The sequence below is a fragment of the Bidens hawaiensis genome, unplaced genomic scaffold, assembly GCF_021521415.1.
Source record: "Bidens hawaiensis isolate Kalapana, Puna unplaced genomic scaffold, B.hawaiensis_p1.1 tig00022316_1, whole genome shotgun sequence".
NCBI lineage: Eukaryota > Viridiplantae > Streptophyta > Magnoliopsida > Asterales > Asteraceae > Bidens > Bidens hawaiensis.
The window spans coordinates 191085-218830 of record NW_027493470.1 but is presented as its reverse complement, the minus strand read 5'-3'; the positions used below and the strand labels follow the sequence as shown (position 1 = coordinate 218830).

Here is a 27746-nt window from a genome sequence, read left to right as displayed (position 1 = left end):
GTAATACTCGAGGAATGTAGGGCGTAATGCTCTTTATAACGAAAGATATGAAAGTAAGATAATACAAAAGAAAGTGAGAAAGTATGAACGAAAGGATATAATTTTATGTGTATGCCGTGTATGGTATATGTGATCGATACGATTGATTGCTTGACGGTACGTGAACGATCTTCGGATATTGCACGTATCGTCAAGGGAAGTGACTAGCTCCTTACATGGATATTAAATAACAAAGTATAGTGTTCCTTTTATGGAAGGTATAGTGTTCCTTTTATGGATAGTAAAGTGTTCCTTCTATGGATAGTATAGTGTTCCTCCTATGGAAATTATATATGGTAGGGTAATGGTAATGGGTCTTTTAATGAATATTACGTGACGATCCTCCTATGGATATTTATACAAGGTTAAGGTAGTAATATGTGTCTTCGGATACGGGAAGTAATATATGGGAATAAATTGTATGATACCTGATTAACTAGAACTCACTCAGCGTAGCTGACTTTTAGTATGCACGCAGGTGAGCCGATTACAGAGCTAGCAAGAGGATGACGCATGGCATGGATTGAACGGCTGGCATCTGAAGAAAGAAGTAAAGATGTTTTAAATATGAAGTTTTGTGTTATGGTATCAAAGAAAAGATTTAATGTTTTGTAACAAATGATTGATGTTTTATATTCCGCGAAAAGTTTTAATAAACTCTGATTTGAAGGACTGTGTTTATGAGTAAATCCGACGTTAAAGTAGGGCTACCGGGTTCGGAGCCTTACAGTAAGACTGCCCCGGTTGCTCTGTCTGTGGCGGAGAGGTAGAGAATTAATTCATCCCCCACTTCTGGTGCTGTGAGCGTTGGGAGTTCGATCAAGCGTGACCGAATCTCTTGAAAAGCTGCTTCCGCTTCTGGTGTCCAGCGGAAGTGCATTTTCTTCAAGCAATTTCTCAATGTTGACACGAATGGGAACGACCTATCCGCATGGTTTGCCAAAAAGCGGTTAAGTGCGACTAGTCGTCCATTCAGTGTCTGAGCCTGTTTGATGGTAGTAGGTGATTCCATTTTCATAATGGCTTCGACCTTTCCAGGGTTCGCTCTGAAGCCATCTTTGGTAACGATGACTCCTAAGTACTTCCCTTCTTCCATCCCAAAGGAACACTTGCTCGGCTTGAACTTCATGTTTATTTTTCTGAGCGTGTTGAAAGTTTCTTCGATGTCAGTCAACATCACCTCTGGCTCAAGGCTTTTGATGACCAAGTCATCCATGTAAACTTCTAAGTTCCTCCCGATTTGGGTATGGAACTCTTTGTCCATCAGGCGTTGGTACGTGGACCCAGCATTCTTAAGTCCGAATGACATCATTTGGTAACAAAATGTGCCATCGGGCGTCCGAAATGCGGTTTTGTCCTGATCGTCAACGGCCATGTGGATTTGATGGTATCCCTTATACACATCAAGGAAGCATTTAAGGCGAAACGGTTCTAACGCATCTACCTTAAGGTCAATTTCGGGTAACGGATAATAATCCTTGGGGCATGCTTTGTTTAGGTCTTTAAAGTCTATGCACATGAGCCATTGTTTGTTGGATTTCGGTACCATGACGGGATTTGCAACCCATGTTTGATATTTACTAACGCGTACGATGCCTGCGTCAAGGAGTTCCTTGACTTGGGTTCTACACGCGTTAGCCTGTTCCGCACCCATTACGCGACGCTTTTGTATGACCGGCGTAAAAGCCGGGTCACACTTAAGCTTATGCTCCGCCTTACTTCGGGGTACACCAGTCATGTCAGCTGGTGTCCACGTGAAGATGTCAGCATTTTGTTGTAATAAGTGTTTGAGTAAGGTGCGCGTGGGATTAGTGATCGTTGGGCCAATGGTAACGGCCTGGTCAGGGTACTTGCCATTGAAGACCCATTCTTCCGGCTCGGTAATGGTTGGTTTGGCCATCTTTGGTTTGGGTTTAGATGAGACAGATGCGATGCATACCTGGGGAATACCCGTGATCATCGCGACACCCTCAGCTGTTGGCCATCCCATCATGCCATGGACCGAAGACACCACGGCATTAAATCTTGCCATCCCATCTCTCCTGAAGAGAATGTCGTATGTGTGGTGTGGCTTCCTCATTACGACGAAGTCCACGTCTTCTGTGCGGGAGTACTTCCCGTCCGTGAGAGTGACGGGGAAAGATAGGATACCCAAGGGGGTGTTTGTGCTGCCATCGAACCCTTTCATCGAGGCGTAAACCGTTTCTAGGCGTTCTTTGTCTTCGTCGTCTAGCTTGTCGAAGAACTGCCTGTACATGACCGTTGACGAAGCGCCGTTATCAGCAAGAGTGCGGGAGGTGATGTAGTGCCCCAGCTGGCTTTTGATGACTATGGGGCCTTCTTTGTTGGGCCCTCCTGGCACACGCGGGAAGCACACTTCAGCTTCCTTCCACGCACTTGGCTCTGTTGTTCGTCGTTTTCTTCCTCTGACGTTGCCATGAACCATGTGAATGCTGATGTCGACGGGCTTTCGTCCATTGCCCTTGTACCGATTGTCATTCCTCCCGCCGTTCTTGATTGACGCCACGAGGTGTGTGAGTTTCCCATCTTTGACGAATGTCTCGACGATATCCTTTAAAGATGTGCATTCCTCCGTGGTGTGGCCTTTGGTCCCGTGGAAGTCACAGGATTTGCTCTGATCAGCGTTATGACGCTGTCGGATTATTGGAGCCTTTGGCCATGGGAGTTTCTTGGTGGCAAATATCTCGGTGACGCTTTTAGTGAGTGGCGCCCACCTGGGATTCCGGTTCGACGAGTGCGTGTTGTCCCTTCTGCCTAAGAGAGGGCGAGAGCTGGATGAGGTGTCAAAGTTTATCCTTGACTTCCAAATACCAAGTTTCCTCTTCTTATTTTGTCGGGCGGTACAGACGTTATTTTCTCTTGTTCTCTGCGTGTAGAGGTTTGTGCTCTGAGGAAGATTTCTACCCAGTTGCTTCTCCGTCTCGGCGAAGCGTTTTGCTGCCGTCATGATGGCATCCCACGTGGATGGCATGCCATCTTTACCCGTCAACGTGCAGATGAGCTCTGGGTACTCAGCGCCCTGGATGAAAGCGGCTGCGAACAAGATCTTCGCTAATGGTGCCCAGACTTAGCTTCTTTGAGTTGAAGCGAGTGATGAAGTCTAGCAAAGATTCCTCTTCCTCTCGGACGCAGTTGAGGATCGTCCACTGCACTTCAGTATATTTTCTTTGTTGACTGAAGTGCTGGCTGAACTTGTGCTGGAAGTCTGCCCAATCATAGATGTGGTGGACTGGTAGACGATCAAACCACGCTCTGGCTGCCCCGACGAGCGTCATTTGGAACATGTAACACCACGTGGGTTCCGTCCAATTACTGACGGTTGCCTCCGCTATAAATTTATTCAAGTGATCGTCCGGGTCAGATATGCCATCGTAAGTGCCTATGTTGGACATCTGTTTGGCACTCTTTGGAGCGATTGCTTCCGCAATGTCCCTTGCGAATTTGGACGTTCCCGCATTCGCAACAGTTGGTCTGAAAGTTTTGGAGAAGTCACGTGGGTTTCCCCCCGTGTTCTTTGGTTTGAAGGTTTCCTCGAAATTTCTCTTCGAGTGGAAGTCTTCTTTACGCTTCCCTTTCGCCTTATGACGAGGGTTTGCGTCACTGTCAGATTCTTCCCAATCTTCATCATCCACATACTCGCAATCATTGCTCATGTTGAGCTGTTGTCGAATGCTTCCGAATTCGTCATTGGCCTGTTGGAGTGAACGTAAACGTTCATCCAACTCGGCTTGGAATTCTTTCTGACGTGCCTACGCCCAAGCTTTAACTTGTTCTAGTGTTTGGCGGGGAAGCCTCGCCTGTTGTTTCTCCAACTGGGTATCAATGAATCCCAGGGGAGGATTGTTTACTGCACTTGCCCCAGCTTGGGTAACCGGGGTAGTGTTCGCAAAAATCGTGTATTCACCGGTGTTTCCCCCAGTAGCCGGGGTTGTGGTTACCGGAGTTTCTTGGTCACTCGGTGGCCTTGGCGTCGGAGTAACCTTAACCATCTTTCCAGAAGTTTGAAAAAACTGAGAAAAAGAATTAGTTCTAGCTTAATGCACGGATGGCGCCAATGAAGAAACACTAAATGACTCCGGCAGATTAAGGATAATCTGGGGGTTAAGTAGATGTTTCCCACGAGGGTTAGGTCCAGCAAAGATGGTTATTCTTCTAGACCTGCAAAACAGACACTGTGAGCTCGTCACTGAGAAGGGGGGGGGTCCTCCTTGTGACCACCCTCCGGCGTGAGAATCAGACTAGATTGCTCTGAATATAATTGTATATCGAGAGAAATAGCTAGAGAGAAGATAAGATGATGATACCGTTCCAAGGTGTTGGAGTATTTATAGCCGAAGGTAGGTTTCCAAGCAGGTACGGCCAGCTTTATAATATTTCTTTTCCACCAACTACGGGCTATGTTCGTGCCACGATGGGAGTTGGTGGGTAGGCAGCGGCTGATGGCGACGTTTTGTACTGGAGCGTGCTCTTCCTCGTACTATTGTCGGTGAGCTGTCACCTTGTGATTGGTTCATGGGTCGCTTTTACCAGATCTTGTCTATTTGTCCATACCTTGGTAGGTATAGTACAAAAGATCTTCTGGAAGCGTACGGACTGGCTCTTTTGGGCGGGAATATTCCCGCCCTGCTCATTCCTTCTTCAGGTGACATTGCTGAAGTATAAGAGTTAGTGCCTTATGCGTGTAGCTTTACTGTTAGTGCGGGTAGCCTTCCTTCTTGGTTTGTACCCACAGCTGCGGGAACAGGCAGAGTATTGTACCAAGGGAGGCTTTCCTGCGGGAACAGCTGGCTTACTGCGTGTAAGGTCTTCATCTCTGAGCATGGTGGGTCCTGCGGATCCAGTTGGTTTTTGCGCAGACGTACCTCTTTAAGGTGAGTCTTGCGGGTCCAACTGGGCTTTGCTGGGACCTACCTCTTCACTATTCACATTTCATTATCATCAATAACTCTTAGCTGTTTATGCAAAATTAATATTTGTACTAGTGTCTAAATATCCAACACCTTATTTAAATAAATTGTTTTTGTGAAGTACTACTAACTCTTGCCTTTAGTAATCTTTGACATAGGAATATAGGCATAGGCCAAGAACCATTATTTTTGTACTTGGACACTCTTAACGTCTCTATATTTGACTTTACAACACTGAAACGTTCTGCCTCAACTCTCCAACCACTCTTGGTGGATCTATTATAACTTTATGAAAAGTAAAGACAAAATATGTGTGATCAATTATATAACAAATCATAACAATGTGAGGGGAGTTTATGTTAAATACTCGGAGCAAACAATTAGTAGTAGTCCTGAGACCAAGGTCTTTGAAACGGAACCCCGGTAAAAGTTTGTGCTTTTTTTTGGGGTAAAAGGGAAGGAACCTCAGTAAACATTTTATAGATTTAAATCGACAATTACAAGGAGAAGAAAGGAAAAATAACCTAACAATACTTAGGACAAGACCCACTGTCCGCGCCCTTGTTTACAACTCCACAAACAGATAGTCTAAGTAATTATATATTAGTATATTGTTCTCCCTAATCGTGACTAACATTTTGGACATTCCTGACCATTGAAAGTCTTGAAGATCAAATCTGGACCGTTTAAAATTCTTGAAAGCCTTCTATAAGCAGAAGTTGAGGTTCCAACAACTATCTCTATACTTCTTATTAATGTGAACATTATTTGAAAAACCAAAAATACTAAATATATACAAAAGAAAATTACATTTTTGACGAACTATTATATCGATCTAAGAGTTCATTAAATCATTTATCTGCCAACTACCTTGGGCTTTAGTGTTAATCAACCCAAATGTAAAACCATTCCAGCCCAAGTACTGACCCAAATAATGGCTCGTCTTCTAACAAAGTAATAACCCATATTCCAACTTCTATATTGAGCCCATTTTATTCTTTCAAGCCCATTTTATTCCTACAAAACATATATTTGTTAAACCTTGTCAATTTATGTATTTGTATTCTTTTATACTTTATTTTAATCTTAGTTTGTTTATGTTAAACATCGAGTTTTGACTTTTGATTTTGAAATGTTGATTGAGTATATATATTTTTTATTTTATAGAGATTTATATATTGTTAAAGGTTTTAATTCTTTTCATTATATAATAGAATGTATTCTCACAAAGAATCAATTGTTAGTAACCGGACTCCAAAGTAATGATTATGTTGAGTTGAGTTAGCTATTTTCTAATAGCTTGAAGATCGCTCAAAAATAGCTCGCTCGAAAAAAGCTTATAGATAGCTAGCTCAGTTTAAAAACAAGCTAAGTTTATTTGATTAACAAATGTTAATTGATAAAAGAAAATATTTGAAACAGAATAGGCCATGTGTAGTGGGGCTCGATCTTGGGCGAATTGGGGCGAGATTGGGCGCGAACACCGCCCCCCAGGCGATAAGTGGGCGAATTGGGGCGGGGGGCGGGGTGTTTTTATCGCTGTGGAAGAAGAAGAATATTATTATTATATTATATGTATGTGTGTGTATATATACATATATGTATATGTATATATGTTGTGTGATATATATATATGTGTATATGTATATGTATATATGTTGTGTGTGTATGTATATGTATATGCAAAATGAATCCTAGTAACAACCCGAACCACTCATTCCCTCTTTTCGGTCAATACCATGGAACCGCAAAACCAACCGAACGTGAACTTACAATGGAACCCGATGAACCTAAACCAACCGAGCTATCCGTTTCAATTTCCCGACCTGAACCTAAACATGTATGCCAACCGAGCTATATGTTTTTTTATATTTTTAGTTATGTAGTGTTTTTTAGTTTATGTATTTTTTTTGTATTTCTTTTTAATTTTAATGCATTTTTATTTAATTATTTGAATAAATTGGTTTTTATTTAATTAGTTTAATTATAAAAAGAAAATATAAAAAAAGACATTGTGGGCCCAACTTGTAGCCCCTACACCATTACACCCAAAAAACAAATTTCCACTCAATGCTGACTGGGTGCCACGTATCACAATTCGCCTTCAATTGTAGCCCCTCCACTACACATGGCCTTACGGAGATAAGAATGAATTATTCCATAACTTATTATACAATTACAACAATTCCACATAAGTTCAATGATAAAGCGACAAGTTGTATAGTTGTATAACATGCTAAAGTAGTAAATGCTAATGACGTATTTAAGTGTGTTATGCTATGATTGGCTTGTGGGTAAATTAGTGATTCACATACCATGATCCATATTCAAGGGTCCAAATGAGTTTTAATTAAATTTGAAGCTTCCTTATTTAAAAAAGTTATTCCGTAACTTGATTTTAAATTTCATTGATAAATAACAAATAAACGTATCAAGTAAAATATCATCCGCAGAAATTTCGATGGTAGGTGGGTGTAGTCCGCCATCACTTTTTTTTTTCCTCAGAAGTTACAAAATTGTAACAAAATCGTCCATGTCATCTTTTTTTATATGCTAACGCTTAACTTTCATCAAGTTATACAATCAACCCACAACTTTTAAATACACAATTAGCCTCACAACTTTTTAATACAATAACCTTCAAGTTTTATTGTATTACACAAACTACCCACAAAATTTTAATTTGGTATTCGTTAATACTTTTGCACCGCTACATAATGTTTCTTAACTATCCGTCACAACACACACCCTTTACAACAACTAATTTATAAAGAACTGGCGTTATACCTGGCGCGTTGCGCCCGGCATGTTGTTAAAACCCGGACGATGATAAACCCAAACATTGTTAGTCCCGGGCGTTGAGGCGGTAAATCGCCGCCAACTCGGTCGGTTTCCGTTAAGTGCGTTACAATACCGACAACTAAAAACCAAAAATAAAACAAAAACAAAAATTTGAGGTGGGCGTCAGTTGAATAAAACTTTTGAACTAAAAATCAATTGAGTGACGTCAGTCGGTAACACTCGGGCATTGGGAAGATCCGAGCATTGTTGATCTCGGAAGTCGAGGCGGTGAGCCTACGCATATTCAGCTGATTTCCGTCACATTGGTTACGGTTCCGAAATTAAAACAAAATGCAGTGAGTCTACGCAAATTCATTCGGTTTTCGTTATGTCTGTCACGGTACCAAAACTAAAACAAAAATTCAAGGACCAATACGGTGCCGCCTAATGGCCCAACACTTAGCGACACCAAAGTTTGTAATTATAATATTTATTAATAATAATTAACAACCTAGATACAACTTTAAAAACTATGTTATCAACTTATCATAACAACATAACTTGTACTAATAAACAACTTAATAACAATTTTAAGCTTCATCTAAACATCAAACACTAACTAAACACTTAACACCTGTATAAGTGAGTGCTGGGCTTTCACTTTCAGCATCAGCATCAGCATCAGCATCAGCATCAGCATCTTCACTTTTCACACCACAAAATGACACAACAATAGCATTATTCACATGTACCTTATGCATAAAAACTTGTACTTTAGCCTGTATTTAGCATTATGGGCCTTGAAAAAAATGGGCCCAGAATTCTTTTCTTGAGTAATTGGTTAAACCAACGGTGGATGTAAGTAATGTGTTCATGTGGGGAATCTTTAAGATCTTTTTAATATTAAAAATGGAATCTTTGATATTTATACTTTAATCAAATAATAATCTAAGGTAAATTTTTCTCTTGTTTCATCAAACTACCATTAAATTAATTAACTTTTCGCATAAATTTTTTATTTTATTTTTTGTGCTGTGTTTCATTTTCAAGCTTCACATTTGGAATCTTTACTTCATAACTGAAATGGCAGGACTGTGAGCAACTTTCCAGGTTTGTTGTTGTATCTTTTTGTGATAAAGATTTGATTTTTACATCAAGATTTGTCACTTTTATCAGTTTTGCATATCACCTGTTTGTAAATATGCTTGATTTTTATTTTTTTATGGTTCTTGCTTTAACAGACTGCTAGAACTAATTTAATCTTTTTGTCAGGGTTAAATGTCTGTTATTGACAAAAAAAGAAGTTATTAATATTGCTTTTTAAGGTTCTTGCTTTAACAGACTGCTAGAAGTAATTTGATTTTTTTTTTCAGTGTTAAAATGTTTGTTCTTGGAAAAATGTTATTTTTTCTGGTTAAAAATATTAATCTTGATTTTTAAGGTTCTTGCTTTAACAGATCGCTAGAAGTAATTTGATCTTTTTTTCAGTATTAAAATGTTTGTTCTTTGAAAAATGTTATTTTTTCTGGTCATAAATATTAATATTGATTTTTAAGGTTCTTGCTTAAACAGATTGCCAGAAGTAATTAAATCTTTTTTCAGTGTTAAAATGTTTATTCTTGGAAAAAAATGTTATTTTTTCTGGTTAAAAATATTAATCTTTATTTTTAAGGTTCTTGCTTTAAGCCTTTAACAGATTGCTAAAAGTAATTTGATCTTTTTTCAGTATTCAAATGTTTGTTCTTTGAAAAATGTTAATTTTTCTAGTAAAAAATATTAATCTTGATTTCTAAGGTTCTTGATTTAACAAATTACTTTTAGCAATTTGATCTTTTTTCAGTAGTATAATGTTTGTTCTTTGAAAAATGTTATTTTTTCTGTTCATAAATATTAATATTGATTTTTAAGGTTATTGCTTTAACAGACTGCTAGAAGTAACTTGATCTTTTTTCAGTATTAAAATGCATGTTCTTGGAAAAAGGTCATATTTTTCTGGTCATAAAAATAAATCTTGATTAAGGGTTTCCTAAATGGACCCATAAAGATTTAATTTTTATGTTCTTTTAAATTTTTTTAGCTTCTGGGAATTTGATATTTTCATTAAAGATTCTTTTTTGATGCTAAATTATTAAACTTTAGTAATAACAAATTGGGAATTTTTTTTGCTTGTATAGTGATTGTTGATCATCAGTTTCTTGATATCTTTATACACATTATGCATCTATAAATTTGATCATTCATGTGTTTTTGTTTTGTAGAATTTAGCTCAAGAAAGACGAAACTTAGTGAATTTAGTATCGATAATGATGTCGAGATCATACACTAATCTCTTCGAACTTGCATCCGGTGTACCATCATCAGGCTTTATTCGGGCTGCGAAAAAGCTATCCCGTGTGGCAACCATGCCAGGGGTATTATCAGAACTAGACGACGAAGGTTTTAGCACCGACACCCCATCATCCGTTTATCAAGAACGAATGATCATTGTCGCAAACCAACTCCCACTTCGGGTCAACAAACGACCCGATGGGAGTTGGGACTTCAGTTGGGACGAAGATTCCCTTCTCTTACAACTCCGAGACGGGCTCGGGAACGACGTGGAAATTATTTATATCGGTTGTCTTAAAGAACAAATCGACCCGAAAGAGCAGGATGACGTGGCGCAAACGTTGCTCGAGAATTTTAAATGCGTGCCCGCGTTTATCGATCCTGATCTTTTTACTAAATTCTATCACGGGTTTTGTAAACAACACTTATGGCCCGTGTTTCATTACATGCTTCCGTTGTCACCAGAGCTCGGTGGCCGGTTTGATCGGTCTCTTTGGCAGGCGTACGTTTCGGTCAACAAAATATTTGCTGATAAAGTTATGGAAGTCAGTCCAGATGATGACTTTGTATGGATACATGACTACCATTTGATGGTTTTACCAACTTTTTTAAGAAAAAGATTTAATCGGGTCAAGCTCGGGTTTTTCCTTCACAGCCCGTTTCCATCTTCCTAGATATACCGCACTTTACCCGTTAGAGACGATCTTTTACGGGCCCTTTTGAATTCTGATCTCATCGGGTTCCATACTTTCGACTATGCAAGACATTTTCTTTCTTGTTGTAGTCGGATGCTCGGTTTATCTTATCAATCTATACGAGGCTATATCAGGCTCGAATACTATGGTCGTACGGTCAGCATCAAGATTTTACCGGTCGGGATTCATTTAAAACAGCTTCGGAAAGTGCTCGGTTTGCCCGGAACCGAGTCAAAAGTTGCAGAGTTAAGAAGTCAGTTTCGAGGTCGAACCGTGTTACTCGGGGTTGATGACATGGACATTTTCAAAGGAATAAGTTTAAAGCTTTTAGCTTTCGAGAATTTGCTGACTCAGCAGCCCGAAAAACGGGATAAGGTGGTTTTGGTTCAGATTGCGAACCCGGCTCGTGGTCGGGGTAAGGATGTACTCGAGGTGCAGTCCGAGACTCATACGACTAAAGAAAGAATTAACCAAAACTTTGGTGGGCCCGGGTATGAGCCCGTTATCTTGATTGATAACCCTCTTCAGTTTTACGAGAGGATCGCTTATTATGTGGTTTCCGAGTGTTGTCTCGTGACAGCTTTACGAGACGGGATGAATTTGATACCGTATGAATACGTTATATGTAGACAAGGAAACGCTAAGCTTGACGAAACGCTAGGGGTAAATCCGTCATTTCCGAAAAAGAGTATGTTAGTTGTCTCGGAATTCATCGGCTGCTCACCGTCGTTAAGCGGGGCCATACGGGTCAACCCGTGGAATATTGAGGCAGTAGCGGAAGCTATGGATTCCGCATTGGTTTTTTCAGAAACCGAAAAACAAACGAGGCATGAAAAACATTACAGATTTGTTAGCACTCATGATGTCGGGTATTGGGCCCGCAGCTTTTGGCAAGATCTTGAAAGATCATGTCGGGATCACGTGGGAAAAAAGATGTTGGGGCGTCGGGTTCGGGTTTGGGTTCCGGGTCGTTGCGCTGGATCCGAACTTCCAGAAGCTTTCGATTGAACGTATTGTTTCGGCTTACAAACGGACTAAAAAACGTGCGATTTTGGTGGATTATGACGGTACTTTGACACTTAATACTTCAGACAGCACGGGCCCGAGTTCTGAAGTTATAAAAGTAGTGAATAGTTTGTGTCGGGACCCGAATAATGTGGTTTTTGTAGTTAGCGGGAAGGATCGGGCGACGTTGACTAAATGGTTTTCACCGTGTGAAGATTTGGGGGTTGCAGCTGAGCATGGTTACTTTTTAAGGTACAAATATCGGCCCGTTTTGTCATATCTAGGCTCGAGCTCGGCTCGTTTAACTTACACAGAGCTCGAGCTCGGCTCGTGAATGGATTTTGAAGCTCGTGCTCGGCTCGTTTACTATTTATCAATTATTTTTTTATATAATTATAACTATTTTATATACTTTTTTCTATGATAATTTATGTATAACCTAATAAAAGAATATATATTATTTAGTTATTTTTATTTATTTTTTCATAACATTATATTTATTAATTAATAATTATTAAATATATATTTTTAAAAAATTATATAAATGGCAGGCTCGTTTAGGCTCGCGAGCCGGCTCGAGCTTGATAAGTAAAGCTCGGGCTCGGGCTCATTTATTAAACGAGCTTATTTTTAGGCTTGAGCTCGGGCTCGATAAAGCTCGGCTCAAACGAGCTTTTTAACGAGCCGATCTCGAGTAGTTGGCGAGCAGCTCGGCTCATTTGCACCCCTAAGTGCGGGTTTACACTTTGTTTTAACAAGTTGTTTGTTTTTGGGTAGAGAAAATAAGGATGCGGAATGGGAAACGTGTGTTGCGGTGTCGGATTTTTACTGGAAACAGATTGCAGAGCCCGTGATGAAGTTGTATACCGAAACAACAGACGGGTCAACCATCGAGACTAAAGAGAGCGGGCTCGTTTGGAATTATCAGTATGCGGACCCGGACTTTGGTTCGTGTCAAGCTAAGGAGCTTTTGGACCATTTAGAAAGTGTTCTCGCTAATGAGCCGGTTACGGTCAAAAGCGGTCAAAACACAGTTGAAGTTACATCACAAGTTCGTATACTCTTTTCCCTTTTCGTTTGACCCGTAACTAGGGGTGGCAAATGTGACCCATGGGTTGTATTGAAATGTATATAATGAGTCAAAATGGGTCAAACTGAAAAAAGAAAATTATTGAAACGGGTCAAAACGGGTTGACATTTCTCGAGTTTTTTTTTTAATTTTTATTTATGAAATGAGAAAAACGGAGGAAACTTTTTAGTAATTTTTACATTTTGATTTATATTTCGAGTTACGATTTTTTAATAATTTTTTTTTAATTTTTTAATGAGGGGTTTCTGAAATCTCAACCCATTTTGACCTATTTCAAAAACCCCTCACTAAAAAATTCAAAAAAAAATAATAAAAAAATCATAACTCGAAATATAAATAAAAAACTAAAAAAGTAAAGGTACTAAAAAGTTTCCTCGGTTTTCTCGTTCCATTAAAAAAAAACAAAAACAAAAAATCTTCAACAAATGTCTACCCGTTTTGACCCGTTTCAATCATATTCTTTTTTTTGTTTGACCCATTCTGACCCATTATATACATTTTAATACAACCCATTCAACCCAATGGGTCACGTTTGCCACTCCTACCCGTAACTATCTATGTTGACCCGAAACACCTATTGTTTGTTTTTTGAACAGGGGATAAACAAAGGGCTTGTTGTGGATCGGCTTTTGACGATAATGACACAAAAAAATATGGTGCCGGATTTTGTGCTTTACATCGGGGATGATAAGTCGGATGAGGACATGTTTGAAGCAATCACACGGGCAATGGCGGGGCCCACGCTTTCCCCGGTGGCTGAAGTGTTTGCTTGCACAGTTGGCACAAAACCGAGTAAAGCTAAATACTTTCTTGAAGACACAACCTAGATAATGAGAATGTTGCAGGCTCTTTCGGCTGCTTCTGAGCTGCATTCGTTAAAGAACATATCGAGCGGTTTTCAGAAAGTTGTCATCGAGTAGGGGGTGTTTACGGGACTCCCATTGCGAACGTGTTCGTGGCCGCTTGTGAATAATTTTCGTCTTCTCCGAGTTCTTATGCTTAATGTTTAGAAAGTGTATGTGAAATTGGTGGGTTGGACCTTGTTAGTAAGTAAGTTGACTTTTGGTGCTTCAAGTCAAACTTGTAAGGTCTTGTATTAGATGTCATATAATAAGATTGACTCTAAGGTGGTTGGCTTTTTAACTTGACATAGATTATTTCTTATAACATTTAGTAATGAATATATTGTAAGTTTTATGACTGCCTTTTGATATAAAATTTTACTGCATACCAAGTTGTATCCATTGTTATGTATTTTTGGCCTTGACATATACTTTCACTAATCTTGTTCAAAGAAAAAAAAAATTCGAGTGAACTGAGTTTTTCGTCCATGTGGTTTGTTCAAATCTGCGGTTTTAGTCTAATAGTTTCAAATTTGTGATTTTCGTCCATGCGGTTTCATTTCACTTGCAACTAAACCCAAATTCATTAACCCCGTTAAGTTTGGTCGTTAAACACATTGGTGTGCCCCTCACGTGAGGGGCTGTTGTGTATCTAAGGAAAAAAGGACAAAATTGCCTTTCACCGTGAGGGGCAAGTTGATGGGTTTAACGACCAGACTTAACGTGGTTAATGAATTTGAGTTTAATTGCAAGTGAAATGAAACCACAGGGACGAAAATCGCAAATTTGAAACTACTGGACTAAAACCGCATATTTGAACAAACCACAGAGACAAAAATCGCAGTTCACTCAAAATTTTCTCATAGAATACCATAAAGCATAAAGCTTTTATAGAATAAGATTAAATGGACATAAAGTTATTGTGAACTAAAATAAACCAATACATGACACCAATGACATACTATCCGTAAACCGGTTACACGTCATAGGGGTTGTATACATTTTCGCCAAATCATACTGACCGTGTGATATGGCCAGTAAGATATGGTGAAAATGTATATATGGGCATACATAATATAACTTTACTGAAACTGACTGATGCATACGTCAGAAATCGGCATAAAGTCGTATGACGGGCTAATTCCGAGTGGGCCCGAGGGTAGCCTATAGCCCTATTTGTATCCGGGCTTCATGTTAGCCTCTATTTCAGTTATTGCACTCGCTACTAGACGAATAATCGTCATCAAACAAGTCTTGTGGCGGGTCATAAATTATCATATCAGGAAAAACTTCCAAGAAATCTTGTTTAACCTTTTCCCTTAGTTGCGGATACGGTAAAAGCCCCTTCATGATGACCCGATAAGGCAATGACAGTGGCGGGTCAGGAGCCCGTCTCATTTCATCGTATATAGCCATTGCTTCCGATAGCAACCCGCTATCGAGAAAACACCCAATAATGTCACCATATGTATGCTGATCAAAATGCACCTCTTCGTTCTTTAAATCTTGTCATACTCGTTTCACCTCGTCCACCTTTTTATTTCTTGCGAGCATCATAAGCATGTCCCGGTAAAAGAACATGTCGGGTCGGTACCATATCTCTTTCCGCACCACCTCATATAACTGTGCAATCATATTTAACATTATTAAATCATTTTTAAGCGAAAACTGAACCGTAACTGAACTGAAATAACCAATTAAATAAAAAACCGACAGTTTGGTTATGTTTTATTATAAAACCGAAAAACCGAGTTCAGGTAATTTATAAGTAACTGTTAAAGGGTGTAGTCCATAAATTTTAGATTCAAAAATTAACTAATCATTAATTAATGAAAAAATAATCAGGCCCAAATTATTTATTTGAGCCATTTTCTTTGCCCAAAATATTCAAGCCCAAATGGTAAAACTGCTAAAATCAAAACCATACCCGAAAACTGAAAACCGAAAAAAACTGCAAAAAAAAAAACCGTTTTTAAGTAGTTAACAAGAAATTAGTAAATAGTGTAACCCAAAGATTTTAGGCTCAAATATGTAAAAAACAATTAATAAAAAATAATAGGCTAAAAAAATAATTTTGGGCCATTTTTTGGGCCCAAAATTTTTAAATTAAAATGGTAAAACCAAAAAAGAACAATTTTCAAAAACCCAAAAAACCAAATTTTCAGTTTTTGGTTCAGTTTGAGCTTAAATCCGACCTAAACCAACCCAAAATACATTCAATCAACAATATTTAAAAATTTCTTAACACACCTTCATGGATAGAAAGACAAGGTCTTGTCTTTGAAATTCAAAAAGAACGGAAACAAGGTCGGACTTGAGAAGGCGCGAGACATGTGACTTGATGTAACGGTCAAGTCGAGCTGGGCTCGATTCAAGTCTCTTAAGTTCTTTGGCTATAATCAAGCCTTCTTTTCCCATTTCTTTCTTTCTCCTCCATATTGATAATGAGGTTGAGCCCGAGCTCGTGTGATTATAATAAACATAATCTGATACGGTTTTCAGGTTTGACCAGCCCGCTGACCTTGAAGCTCTTCGCAGAAGGACGGTTCGAGTGTAGTTGAACATATTGATTATTACACCCCTGTTAGAGATTAACAACTGTTAAGTTTCGTTCGATGATCACGTATTTTGGTTAAACGGGCTGCGCGGGCCAAGTTTAACGAGCTCTGTTCAAATTGTTCAAAAATGTCATTTACTGCTAAATTTAGGCCTGTCACTTTTATCCGCAACCCGAGAAACTGTTAACCCGAACCCAAACGTACTCGTATCCATGAAACCCAAATTCACACTACCCAAACCTAGGGGTGCAAACAAGCAGAGCTGCTTGTGAGCTACTCGAGATCGGCTTGTGAAAAAGCTCGATCGATCCAAGCTTAAACGAGCCCGAGCCTGAGCTTCACTTATTGATCTCGAGCCGGCTCGCGAGCCTCTCGTTAATATAATTTTTTTTAATATATATTTAATAATTAAACGGCATAATATTATAAAAAATAACTAAATAATATATTTATGTTATATAAAAAATTATAAATATAAAAATATAAAAAATTATATTGAAAGAAAAATATATAAAATTAATTATAAATATATAAAATTAATTAAGACATAGTAAACAAGCCGACCCTGAGCTGACCTTCAAAAACTACTCACAAGCCGAGCTCGAGCCTTAGAACTAGAGATCGAAATGAGGCAAGCTTGAGCCTAGTTGAGCCCGGGCTTGGCTCGTCTTGTTTGCACCCCTACCCAAACCCGAACAGTTCTAATTCGGTTCGGTTACTAATTACTCGTTTCTGGTCAGCCCGAAAAACCCCCCAAAAAAAAAAAATTGTTGCGTTTTATACCCGAATAGTGCGTGTTCATTCGTTTAATATTCCATCATAGATTTACTCGACACTTCGATTGGCATTCCATCAATTATTTCATGTTCTATGGGTATTATACTTCTAAATTCTAAACACTTATTTATTCTACTAATTCTACGAATTTTACACTTTCAAATTCTCCTCAACAACTCTACAGGTTTTTGTTCGACCGATTTCAAGTCCGTCCGATCCTACAGGTTTTGTTCACTGGTATTTGTTCAAATTAAGCAGTTAATACGAAAATATATTGGATATCGATTATCGCGGTGGAATATCGGTAATTTTAAAATATTAAGAATTCTTAATACTCTCCTACTATTAGCAAATTATCCTTTTGCAACTGGCAAAACGCTAACAATTGTAGCAAGTAGCAATTAATAAGACTCTAACATTAAACACTATAAGTTGAAAATTAAGACTTAAAACACTGATATCGTCAATATCGCCGATATTATCGGTACTAGTATTCCGACAGTTATTAGTTACCCGGTCAAATATTTATTTTCTAGTTGAAATACTCAAAACCCGAATAACCCGAAACCAAAAGTACAAGAGCATTCTACTTAATAATAATAAGGCAAGAAACAATATTCTTTAACTGATAATAATAATAATAATAATAATAATAATAATAATAATAATATAATAAAGCACCAAGAATTTGATCTACTGACCACTGCTCGACGCTACAGTCGGCGATTAAGGAGGCTGAGCACCGGCGATTAATGAAGGTTCAATTGCAGGCCAGTGAGCCTCATTTGGGATGAAATGATCGGGTCGTTTTGAGTTAATGGGCCAAGCCCAGTTTGTCCCTAATATAACATTCTAAGTTCTAACAACATGTCTCTAAATGCACCGAACTGGGGAACCGTTTGAGGGAAGTTCATTTATTTAATAAACGAATGAACATGAACACATGTTTCATTCGTTTATTAATGCTCGTTTATTTATGTTTGTTTATGTCTATTCGTTTATGTTAGTTTACATATAATAGAAAATAACTGAATATTATCTAGACGACTCATCTACTTAATGGTTTTATATATTTATGTCTGTTTATTGTGTTTGTATTCATTTATATTTGTTCCTATATGTCCATTTATGTTTGTTTATATTTGTTCAATTATGTTTGTGAACGGTTTGGTTACATATTAAACAAAGGATCATACACGAACACAAACATGTTTATTTAAAGTTAAATGAAAACGAACATGAACAAACATGAACATCTGTGTTCATGTTCATTCGGTTCGTTTGCATGCGTATACGGGATTAGTGAGTGATATGTCACAACTCACAACTCACAATCATAATTTGTGTGGTCGATCATGATTCATATATTGTTCTTATCTTGAAGACTTGATCTGCTTGTATTTTTTTTCTTTATTTGTGGCATATTCTTCTTTTACGTCCAAATATAAAATAAGTTACTTTTATATGTAATAAATTAATAGTGGTTTTAGAGTATTTTTATAGCTAATAACTTTGATATTTAATTATTTATGTACGTAGTGGTAGTGTTTGTGTTTTGGTGTACATGAATTATAGATCTAATATAATGGACCATTGTAAATAATGAAAATAATATGTTTGATTGGTTAATTATCTTATTACATAAAATTAATTTCCTTTAAACACTTCAAAATCCATTTCATTCCTTTCTACATCACCACCACCTCTAGCCGCCGTCACCAACACTAACCACGGCTACCATCAACGACCACCACTTGTCACCATCACCACATATATCGTTGCAGTGTGCTTATTTTATTTACGTTTCTATAAAAATAATGTTAATTGAGCGGCTCAAACTGGTTGATTTTTTTGTGCTATACCACTGGTACCGAATTTATGAAACCGATTTTTATTTATGTGGAAGAAAGTGTGTCTGTATCTTTTAGGCATATCACGAGTTCACGACATTATATCTTGGGCATTCTATTTCGTTTGCTATACCAAATGCTTGTACCATACGTATATTGTGATAAACCAAACCTAACCGGTTACCACCAAATCTCGCCACAATGCATATATAATTCGACTATTTTTTAATATTATGCATATAACAGTTATATTTATTTTACTTAACGAGTACTTATGAAGGTCATTGGTTTCTATTTTTTAAATATGTATTTATTAAGTACATGAATAGACTATAGAGTTTTACCCAATTAAGGTATTGAAATTCGATATGTTACTTTCCCTTTCTGGCAAGTATTATAATGAATCATATTTGGTGCCTTTCTAAAGCATAATTCTATATAAAAGTCATTAATAAATATTCTTTCTACTGTTTACTAAAATACGTATTCGTCAAAAGAGAATATATTTAGGTTTAGGGGCATATCAAAATGCAAACTGACTCCTTAATAAATAAATCACTTAAAACAACTGGTGGAATAAGATTCACAATGAGATTGGACGGGTCCCAAACTTGAAGCTTCTTGTATGATGAAATAAGTATTTTAACAATGAAATCAAAAGGAGTCTTTTTGGTTGGTTAAAACTCATGTCATCGCACAAAGTTATCGAGTGGTCGATTTGGATACAGTCACAGTCACAGTCACCGTTCTCTTGTTTCACACAACCTATGTCTAATATTCGCTTTATCGTGTTTTTTTTAACTGTTTCCAGTTTCCAGCTTCCCGCTGGAGGGAATTGCGCCACTTCTCTATATACATTTGTGTTTGTTGTGTACAAAAAAATAGAATGAAAAAAAAATTATTACTTGTTTTTCGAAATGAACAAGATATTCTATGTAGGGTGTAACATTTAGCTGTTCAAAAAATTAAATAAATAAATAAGCAAAGTATTGTATATAAATTAGGGGAATGTTCGTGTAGATTTTAATCTTAACATGAGAACATATGAAATAATACAAATTTATCAAAAAAATGAGAACGTAAGAAACAATACCAACTACAAAACCAATATACATAAACAATGATTTGTAATAACAAAGAAAAAAACCTAAAAATTACAACAAAAGAATCAAAATCAAGAACAACAAAATAAATATGCAAATACTATAATGTTTCATAATAAAAAAATTAGCAAATACGAACAAAAAATATCAACAAACACCTACAAAAAAAACCTAATAATAACAAGTTGTTCTCACTGTTTTCATGTTAAGAATAAAATGTATTTAATTGATCATGTCTTATATAAATTATTTGGTAAATGATATAGAGATTAAGCATTAACTAGTTTGAAGTTTTTTTAACTTGAGTATTTGTGTAATAACTTTTAACATAACATTCATCATTTAGGTTTCTCACCGATAGTAATAAACAAAATATTTTTTTTATTGAGCTAACATATTATTCGACTAACATATTATTCTAGCATATTATTCAACTATAATTTGTTATTGATTGTTTATAGGTTGTCAACTTGTGTATGTCTTGTTATCCGAGCTGGTGAATATTATAAATGTGTAAACTTTAAAGAAGTCAAAAAATCTCTTATGTATGAATGTATCCCACAATTATAAGAGAATTAAATTGTGTCAAATATAGTATCTATAAAGGGTGTCTATCCGTATTCATGTGGCAAGTAAGTGACACAAAAGAACATGTTTAAAACTTGTGGCGTGTATAAAATATAATATAATATTTAACAATATTATTAAACTTGTCTAATAAAGTTGTAAACGTAAAATTGTTACATTTTTGGCATCGGTAGTGAAATAAATGCTATAATATTAATGCTATAAAACTAAAAAGTTCATATAGAATGATTTATTACATAAAAGTTGTCGCGCGTTACTCGGAAAATAATCAATAAGATTGCGATATACCTAAAAAGATATCGACTAGTGTTTTATATCGACCGAAAACCATAAAAATGAATACCGATATTGGTCCCGATAATACCAACACTAATACCTATGTTATTCGGTCGACATTAGTTTGTTGGTGCCGACACTCGGGTAGTTTACGAATGGTTTAATTACACAAAGTTTGTCTCGTGTAACTGGAAAAATGAAGGCGTGATATGCCTAAAAATATATCTACATGTGTTTCGCATTGATTGAAAACCATAAAAACGAATATCTATACCGGTCTCGATTATACCGAAATTGTAACCTACGTTATTCGATCACTATTAGTTCGATTTATCACGACATTGATACAATATTAACACTCGATATAGTTTACAATACTAAAAAAATATCACATTTGAAATACAAAAACGTTTTATTAAAAGTTATGTTAGGGCGTGTAGGAAAAATTAATCATAAAGGTGTATTTAGGGGTTTTTATTTTCTTTATTATTTTTAACAAACACAAGTTCATGAAGAAAAATGAAAAGAAAAAATTAAATGAGTTAAAATCATATATTACTTATAGTATAAGATAGGGATGACAATGGGTCAGTTTTAGATAACCTTAACCCGTACTAGATGATAAATCCATGCTTCATACTCGCCCCAAAACCCATACATGTAACTATAGGGTAATTATCGGTTGAGTATCAGGCATGACCGCAAGTTTCAAGTATTCCCGTTAGTTTATTATACACACATTATGTATATTTGGCCCAAAACATGTCGGGTATCTTTTGAATAACAATAATTAATCAATTGCATTTATCATAATTTCCCTTAAACTTAATTAGGAATTGGGGTGGACGGATGTAGGATCTATTAATATAATCGGGTAGATTAAATACCTCAGGTAATTGAGTAAAATTAATATAGATGTAAAATGAAATTTATGTTGGGTATATAATCGAGTAAATGATTATATATCAGGTAATTGAGTTTGGGTAACTTGGTATATCACTAAATCTCATACCTGTGGAAATTTTCAAAAATAATCCAGACCTAATTACTAGCCATATACTCATCCAAATATTTTTGGTTACATTGTATATAATAATAACTGATGAAATTAAAACTAAAGACAACTATATTATAACCAGCAGTAAAAAATTGTATGTTAACATAATGGCTTGCGAAACAAAAACTTTTTTTTTCACACACGTGAAACCAAAACTTTATTAAACGGGTAAAACTTATTTAAAACTGTTTTATCTTGGGTGTTGGTATCTACACCGTTTTAGAGCCAACGAGCTTTAGTTTATCTATATTTAAAGGGAAAATAAAGATTTGAGATGTAGGTAGTAAGGTATCAAGTTTGCATCTGATTTCAATTGGGTTTTATTACAATGGGCCTTTGGGCTGCGGGGTTCCACTGGATCGAACAAGGAATGATGAGCTTGGACTATCCAACACTATATGTGAATGACATACGTATGGGATCGTATTTTATCATTGCATTATCTCATATAGCTAGACTTTATTCATTAAATACTCAACCAATATACACCTTATGAGAGAGAAGAAGAAAGACAAAGGTCTTTTTTTTTGAACGGCCAACTAAGTAACGCCGGGTACTCCGTACGCGGCCCCCATTAGCTAAAGGTAGCCCGAGCCGGCCACTAGTCCGGACGGATGGAGCCCCTAGCGGTCCACATGTTGAGGGATTCACCGGATAAAACCCGACCCCCACGCCCGCCAAACGGCACGACAACGAGGAACCGGTAAAACCGGGTGAGATCAGGACTCGCACCCTGGCAAGCCAGAGTCATCCCTCATATCTCCCATATAAGTTGGTGGTAATAAGATTTGATCCCATGACAAGTGAGGTTTGATCCCCTAACAAGTGTCTAACATGACATATGTTATACTTATCTTTTATTTAATTTTACACGTCTTACTATTACATCACCACACTTCTTTATTTCTCATTACATTTTTCACTTTTTAATTATCATATATCATCTTTCAACCGTTTTAACTTTTAATACAAACAATATTTTCTTATTTAAAAAAATTACATAACACTGAAATAAAGAAAACACATCATTTCAAATTGAAATCATACACTTAAATTAAAAAAAATAGTTAAATATACATAACTGAAATGTGTAAAAATGTTCCATATGTTCCACTAAAGTTCGATAATAACTACAAATCCATCTTTTAATCCTCAAAACTTTAAACACGATATTTATAGAACGTAAAATGAATTATTTTTTGAAAATATTACCATTAAGTGGTCGATATGGAGGAGGAGGAGAGACACACGTGGTGCGTCTTTATTGTGTTGGAAACACCACCCACCACCATTTATAGGCGAGGTGGTGTTTCTGGCGGTGTCGTTGGTCCACCTCACCCGTCATCATGATGCATGGGAGTGTAATGCATGTTCCATGAGAATGAAATAGAGAGATGAGGTCTAAATATAGACTTGAGGATATGTATGCATGTAAATTCGCCATATATAGAAAATGTTGTCATGACTTAATGACGTGGAAATTTTAATTGAATGTAACGGCCCAAGTGTAAGTGGGTCCCACTTTTATTAAATAATGGGTAAAGTAAAAGTCTTCAAATTTACGTCACTTTAAGAAATAAAGGTGACAATTTGCTAAATCTGGCATGTGAAATTCATGCAAATTTATTATGAAAAACTACTAAATTGACATGTGGAAACCATGAAGGCAAAATGGCAAATAATAATCATCCTACGTGTCACTCTCAATCGGCTATTCGATGAATTCTTAAACAGTTGTTTGAAAAATAGAGGTATTATGACTTACGATTTGATATCTTGACCTTTAAGTGTCCGTTTGAAAAACCCCAAAAGACCATTTGAAAAAGTATGCGACTATCATTTGACATACTAACCTTCAAACGGTTATTTGAAAATTGTGTGTGATTAGATTGGGGTGGCGTGTGTATAACATGCCCACAAAATAATTATGCATTTTACTAAACAGATTGCGAAATTTATCGAAATTATAACTAAGTTTATTTTGCAGTAGTGTTTGAAAATTATTATGTGTAAGAAAAAAAGCATCAAGCTAGTTTGATAGAAAAATCGTCAAACTATTAATCTTTTTTTTTTTTTTTGAACGGCATCAAACTATTGATCTATGTTCGTTATTCATCTATATGGTAGTGTGAACTGCAGAATTTGACTCACCGATTACTTAAGGGACGTGACACCTATTATACGCACGTAATCATTAGGCCAATTACTATTAAAAACCAACATACTTTCGGTTATTTCTCATAGAAGTCTATCAATAATTTTTTTCACATTAAAGTTTTTATACATGTTAATTTCAAAACAATCATGAAAAATAAAAGTAAACAGCTTAAAAGGGATTTAGTTATCTACCCCTCAAGTGAGTTGCACGTTGGTGGGTTTTTTACGATCAGACCTAACGAGGTTAGTGGGTTCGGGTTTAATCACATGTGAAATGAAAACACATGAACGAAAATCGCAAATTTGAAACTATTTGACTAAAACCGCATTTTAAATAAACCACAAACATAAAAACTACAGTTTGCTAAAAATAAAAAATAGAAAGCATAATGCTTTTTATTATGGTATATTTGTGATACTTTAAAGTTTATAAATACAAAAAGCTAAAAATAAACACATGAGAAAGAAGACCATAGTCATCATCAAGTAAGATAGTTGAGACCACAAAAGTCAAGCTGACGTACATCACCACCACATTAATTTCAACCGTTCATTTTTATCTCTTTAAACTAACCCCACTCTCTTAACCATAGTTAACTCTTAATTTGTCACATGAGTTAACCCCACCACCACCCTATATATACACACCCATCCACCATACTAAATTCCCATAATATTACCATTCTATGTAACAAAAATATTTGCTATAAGTTTTTTCCTATAGAACAAATTTTATTTGATCACAAATGATCATACAATGGCGGAAACGAAGCGGTTTAGCGTTGGTTACGCGTTGTTACAAAAGAAACGACGCAGTTTCATTCAACTTTCACTAGTAAACCTAGCAAAAGAGCGTGGTATCGATCTGATCAAGATCGATACAGACAAACCACTAGTCGAACAAGGACCGTTCGACTGCGTGATCCACAAGATCAACAATGATAGCTGGAGCACACAGTTAAATGAGTACTCTAAGCTTAACCCTGAGTCCATAGTAATCGACTCTCCAGACGCCATCCAACGGCTGCATAACCGCGTTACCATGCTAGAAGTTGTTAAGGAGATTGAAGCAGTCGACTCGAGTGAGTTAGCTAGTTTTGGGACACCTAAACAAGTTGTTGTAAATGTAAATGATGTAAATGATCAAGATAATTTAATAGATATGATAGATATGAATAATATGAATAATGTGACATGTATGGGATTGAAGTATCCGGTGATAGCGAAGCCTATAGTGGCGGATGGGAGTGTGAAATCGCATAAAATGTCGTTAATATTCGATAAAGAGGGGTTCGAGAAGTTAAACACACCAAGTGTGTTGCAAGAGTTTGTGAATCATGGTGGGGTGATATTTAAAGTGTATGTGGTTGGGGAGTATGTGAAATGCATGAAGCGGAAGTCGTTGGCGGATATAAGTGAACAGAGGTTAAGAACTATGCGTGGTTCGTTGTCGTTTTGTCAAGTGTCGAATATTATTAATGTGAAGAATGAGGAGGTGTATTACAAGAGTTTGGAAGAGGTTGAGATGCCACCAACGGGATTGGTTAATGGGATTGCAAGCGGGCTGCGTAAGGCGATGGGGTTGAGTTTGTTTAATTTTGATGTGATTAGGGATACCCGAGTTGGGAACCGGTATCTGGTTGTGGATATTAATTATTTCCCGGGGTATGCTAAGATGCCTGGTTATGAATCTGTGTTGACTGAGTTCTTTTGGAAGGTTTTGACCAAGAACGAGGCGACGAATGAAGTGGAGGAACAAGAGGCTTTGGAGGTCTAGTAATGTCTGCAGGAATCGGTGTCGGTTTTGATCTTGTGTTCGTTAGTAAAAGTGTTATGTTTGGGGGGGGGGGGGGGGGTTGTCTTTTGTTTTCGGTTCGGTTAATGTGTTGATTATGTAGATAGTTTGTTTTGCTTTTGGTATAGGTAGAGTTTAGGTTGCTTTAAAAGGCGCATTGTAATCGTTTCGTTTACAGACTTTTATAAAATGTGGCTTGTGCCCGCTTTAGTGGATGAATCTTGCGTTTTTATGACGTTTATCATGACTCGCAGAGCCCGAGAAACCAAGGATTTATATTTAGTAAAATAGGCTTTGCGATTCAAAAGGGGATAGCGGCGCAGCTTGTTGCTCGCTTACCCATTATCCAGATGTAGTTCGATTTGTGTTATGAGTAATTAATAAATAAATTGAATTCCAAACTTTTATTTTCTTATTGATATATGTTTATCATGACGATTTTGGTTTTTTACACGCTGCTGTAGAATATATGATGTTTTGTCGGTTTGTTTAGTGAAATGTAATGACTCGAGTTCGTGACTGCATCATTGAACCAAATTATAACTTTTTTCGCTTTTAATATGTCACGGGCTCACGGTTGTATCAAATTATAACTTTTTTGCTTTGATACGCTGCTATATCTAGATGCGAGAATCCACGTGTTTTTAACACGACAAGATTGTCGGTGATTGATGTGATTTAATATCACAGTGAAGAATCTTAGTTTGCATAAAGTATCTACAATAAGACATCACTATATACCTCTAGCAACTTGTTCTGTAGATGGTTGCTTTTGTTATTTGTTCTGATAAAACTAGATGCTGGGATTTAGCGCGTTAAACTAGATGTTTTCGGATAATATTATGGACCCTTTTTTGATATTAATATCTTTGGATGGTTTGAGTCACAAATCCATGTTTTCTTGGCAGTGCCATAAACTCGACTTGTTTCTATGCGGGCTGACGTATACGGTGGACAAAATCGTAATTGGAATAAATAGGTAATAATTAGATTTCGTCACGTTTGAGCGTTAATGCGATATCTTTACGTTTTTGTTGTCTGCACCGACTGGTGTGACGTTTGCCTTGCTGATCCTAACTTTCTATGTTAGATTTCTTCACGTTTGGAGAGTTAAATGCGATGTCTTTATGTTTATGTTGTCTGCACCGACTGGTGTGACGTTTTCGTTGCTGATCATAACTTTCTGCCATGTATACTAGATTTCGTCACGTTTGAGCGTTAAATGCGACATCTTTACGTTTATGGAAAATTTGGTATTTGTTCTTTGTTCACTTTATTAAATTAGGAAAATCAACTTACTGTTACATACTTAATAATGCCTCTGATTTAAGAGAGAGGGGGGGGGGGGGGCATGTTTGTTTAATTGTGGCATATGATGTCTTGTTGTCCTGTATTCATAAGTCAACTTCTTGTCAATACTAAATTATGTTTGTGTTCCTTTGATAACTATATGACAGTCAAATGTTAAAACATTTGAAGTTTGAACTATCTGTGAGATTTGAGACATCATATAAAGATATCAGGATAGAGGGTCAGAAGACAGTCAGCGGGTCAAAATGGGTCGTTTTAGTATGGGTCGAAACAAACAAACATTTTGGTGTCCATTTTTTGTATTCATTTGTTATGTAGACTGTTACTATGTTTATTATGATTGTATAACATCACATTTGCTGAAACAACTACTGGATTTTCGATAAATTCACACGCGACTCCTTATGCCGTATTTTTGTATGATTAAATTCTTAAAACATTTAAAAGTTAATGATAAAGTTGTTTGCATAAAGAATTTAGTCATGTTGTAAACAATGACCCTTTTGGAAAAAAGTTTAATGAACTTCATTGACAATTGCAGGATACTAGTTGAAATATTTGGCCCG

The 27746-nt window shown here is 36.7% G+C and overlaps 3 pseudogenes across 2 annotated transcripts; 2 read left to right on the top strand and 1 right to left on the bottom strand.

Moving 5' to 3' along the window:
* Positions 1-8773: 8773 nt before the first annotated feature.
* On the top strand, positions 8774-13987 carry LOC143565304 (alpha,alpha-trehalose-phosphate synthase [UDP-forming] 5-like; annotated as a pseudogene). Its single transcript, XR_013141041.1, has 4 exons — positions 8774-8858; positions 10007-12028; positions 12554-12827; positions 13463-13987. The product of XR_013141041.1 is annotated as an alpha,alpha-trehalose-phosphate synthase [UDP-forming] 5-like (transcript).
* A 547-nt stretch (positions 13988-14534) lies between these two features.
* Positions 14535-16439, bottom strand: LOC143565306 (pentatricopeptide repeat-containing protein At1g62350-like; annotated as a pseudogene). Its single transcript, XR_013141042.1, has 2 exons — positions 15959-16439; positions 14535-15331 (listed from the first exon to the last, which is right to left on the bottom strand). The product of XR_013141042.1 is annotated as a pentatricopeptide repeat-containing protein At1g62350-like (transcript).
* Positions 16440-24831: 8392 nt separating this feature from the next.
* Positions 24832-25851, top strand: LOC143565298 (inositol-tetrakisphosphate 1-kinase 1 pseudogene; annotated as a pseudogene).
* The last annotated feature ends 1895 nt before the right edge of the window (positions 25852-27746 follow it).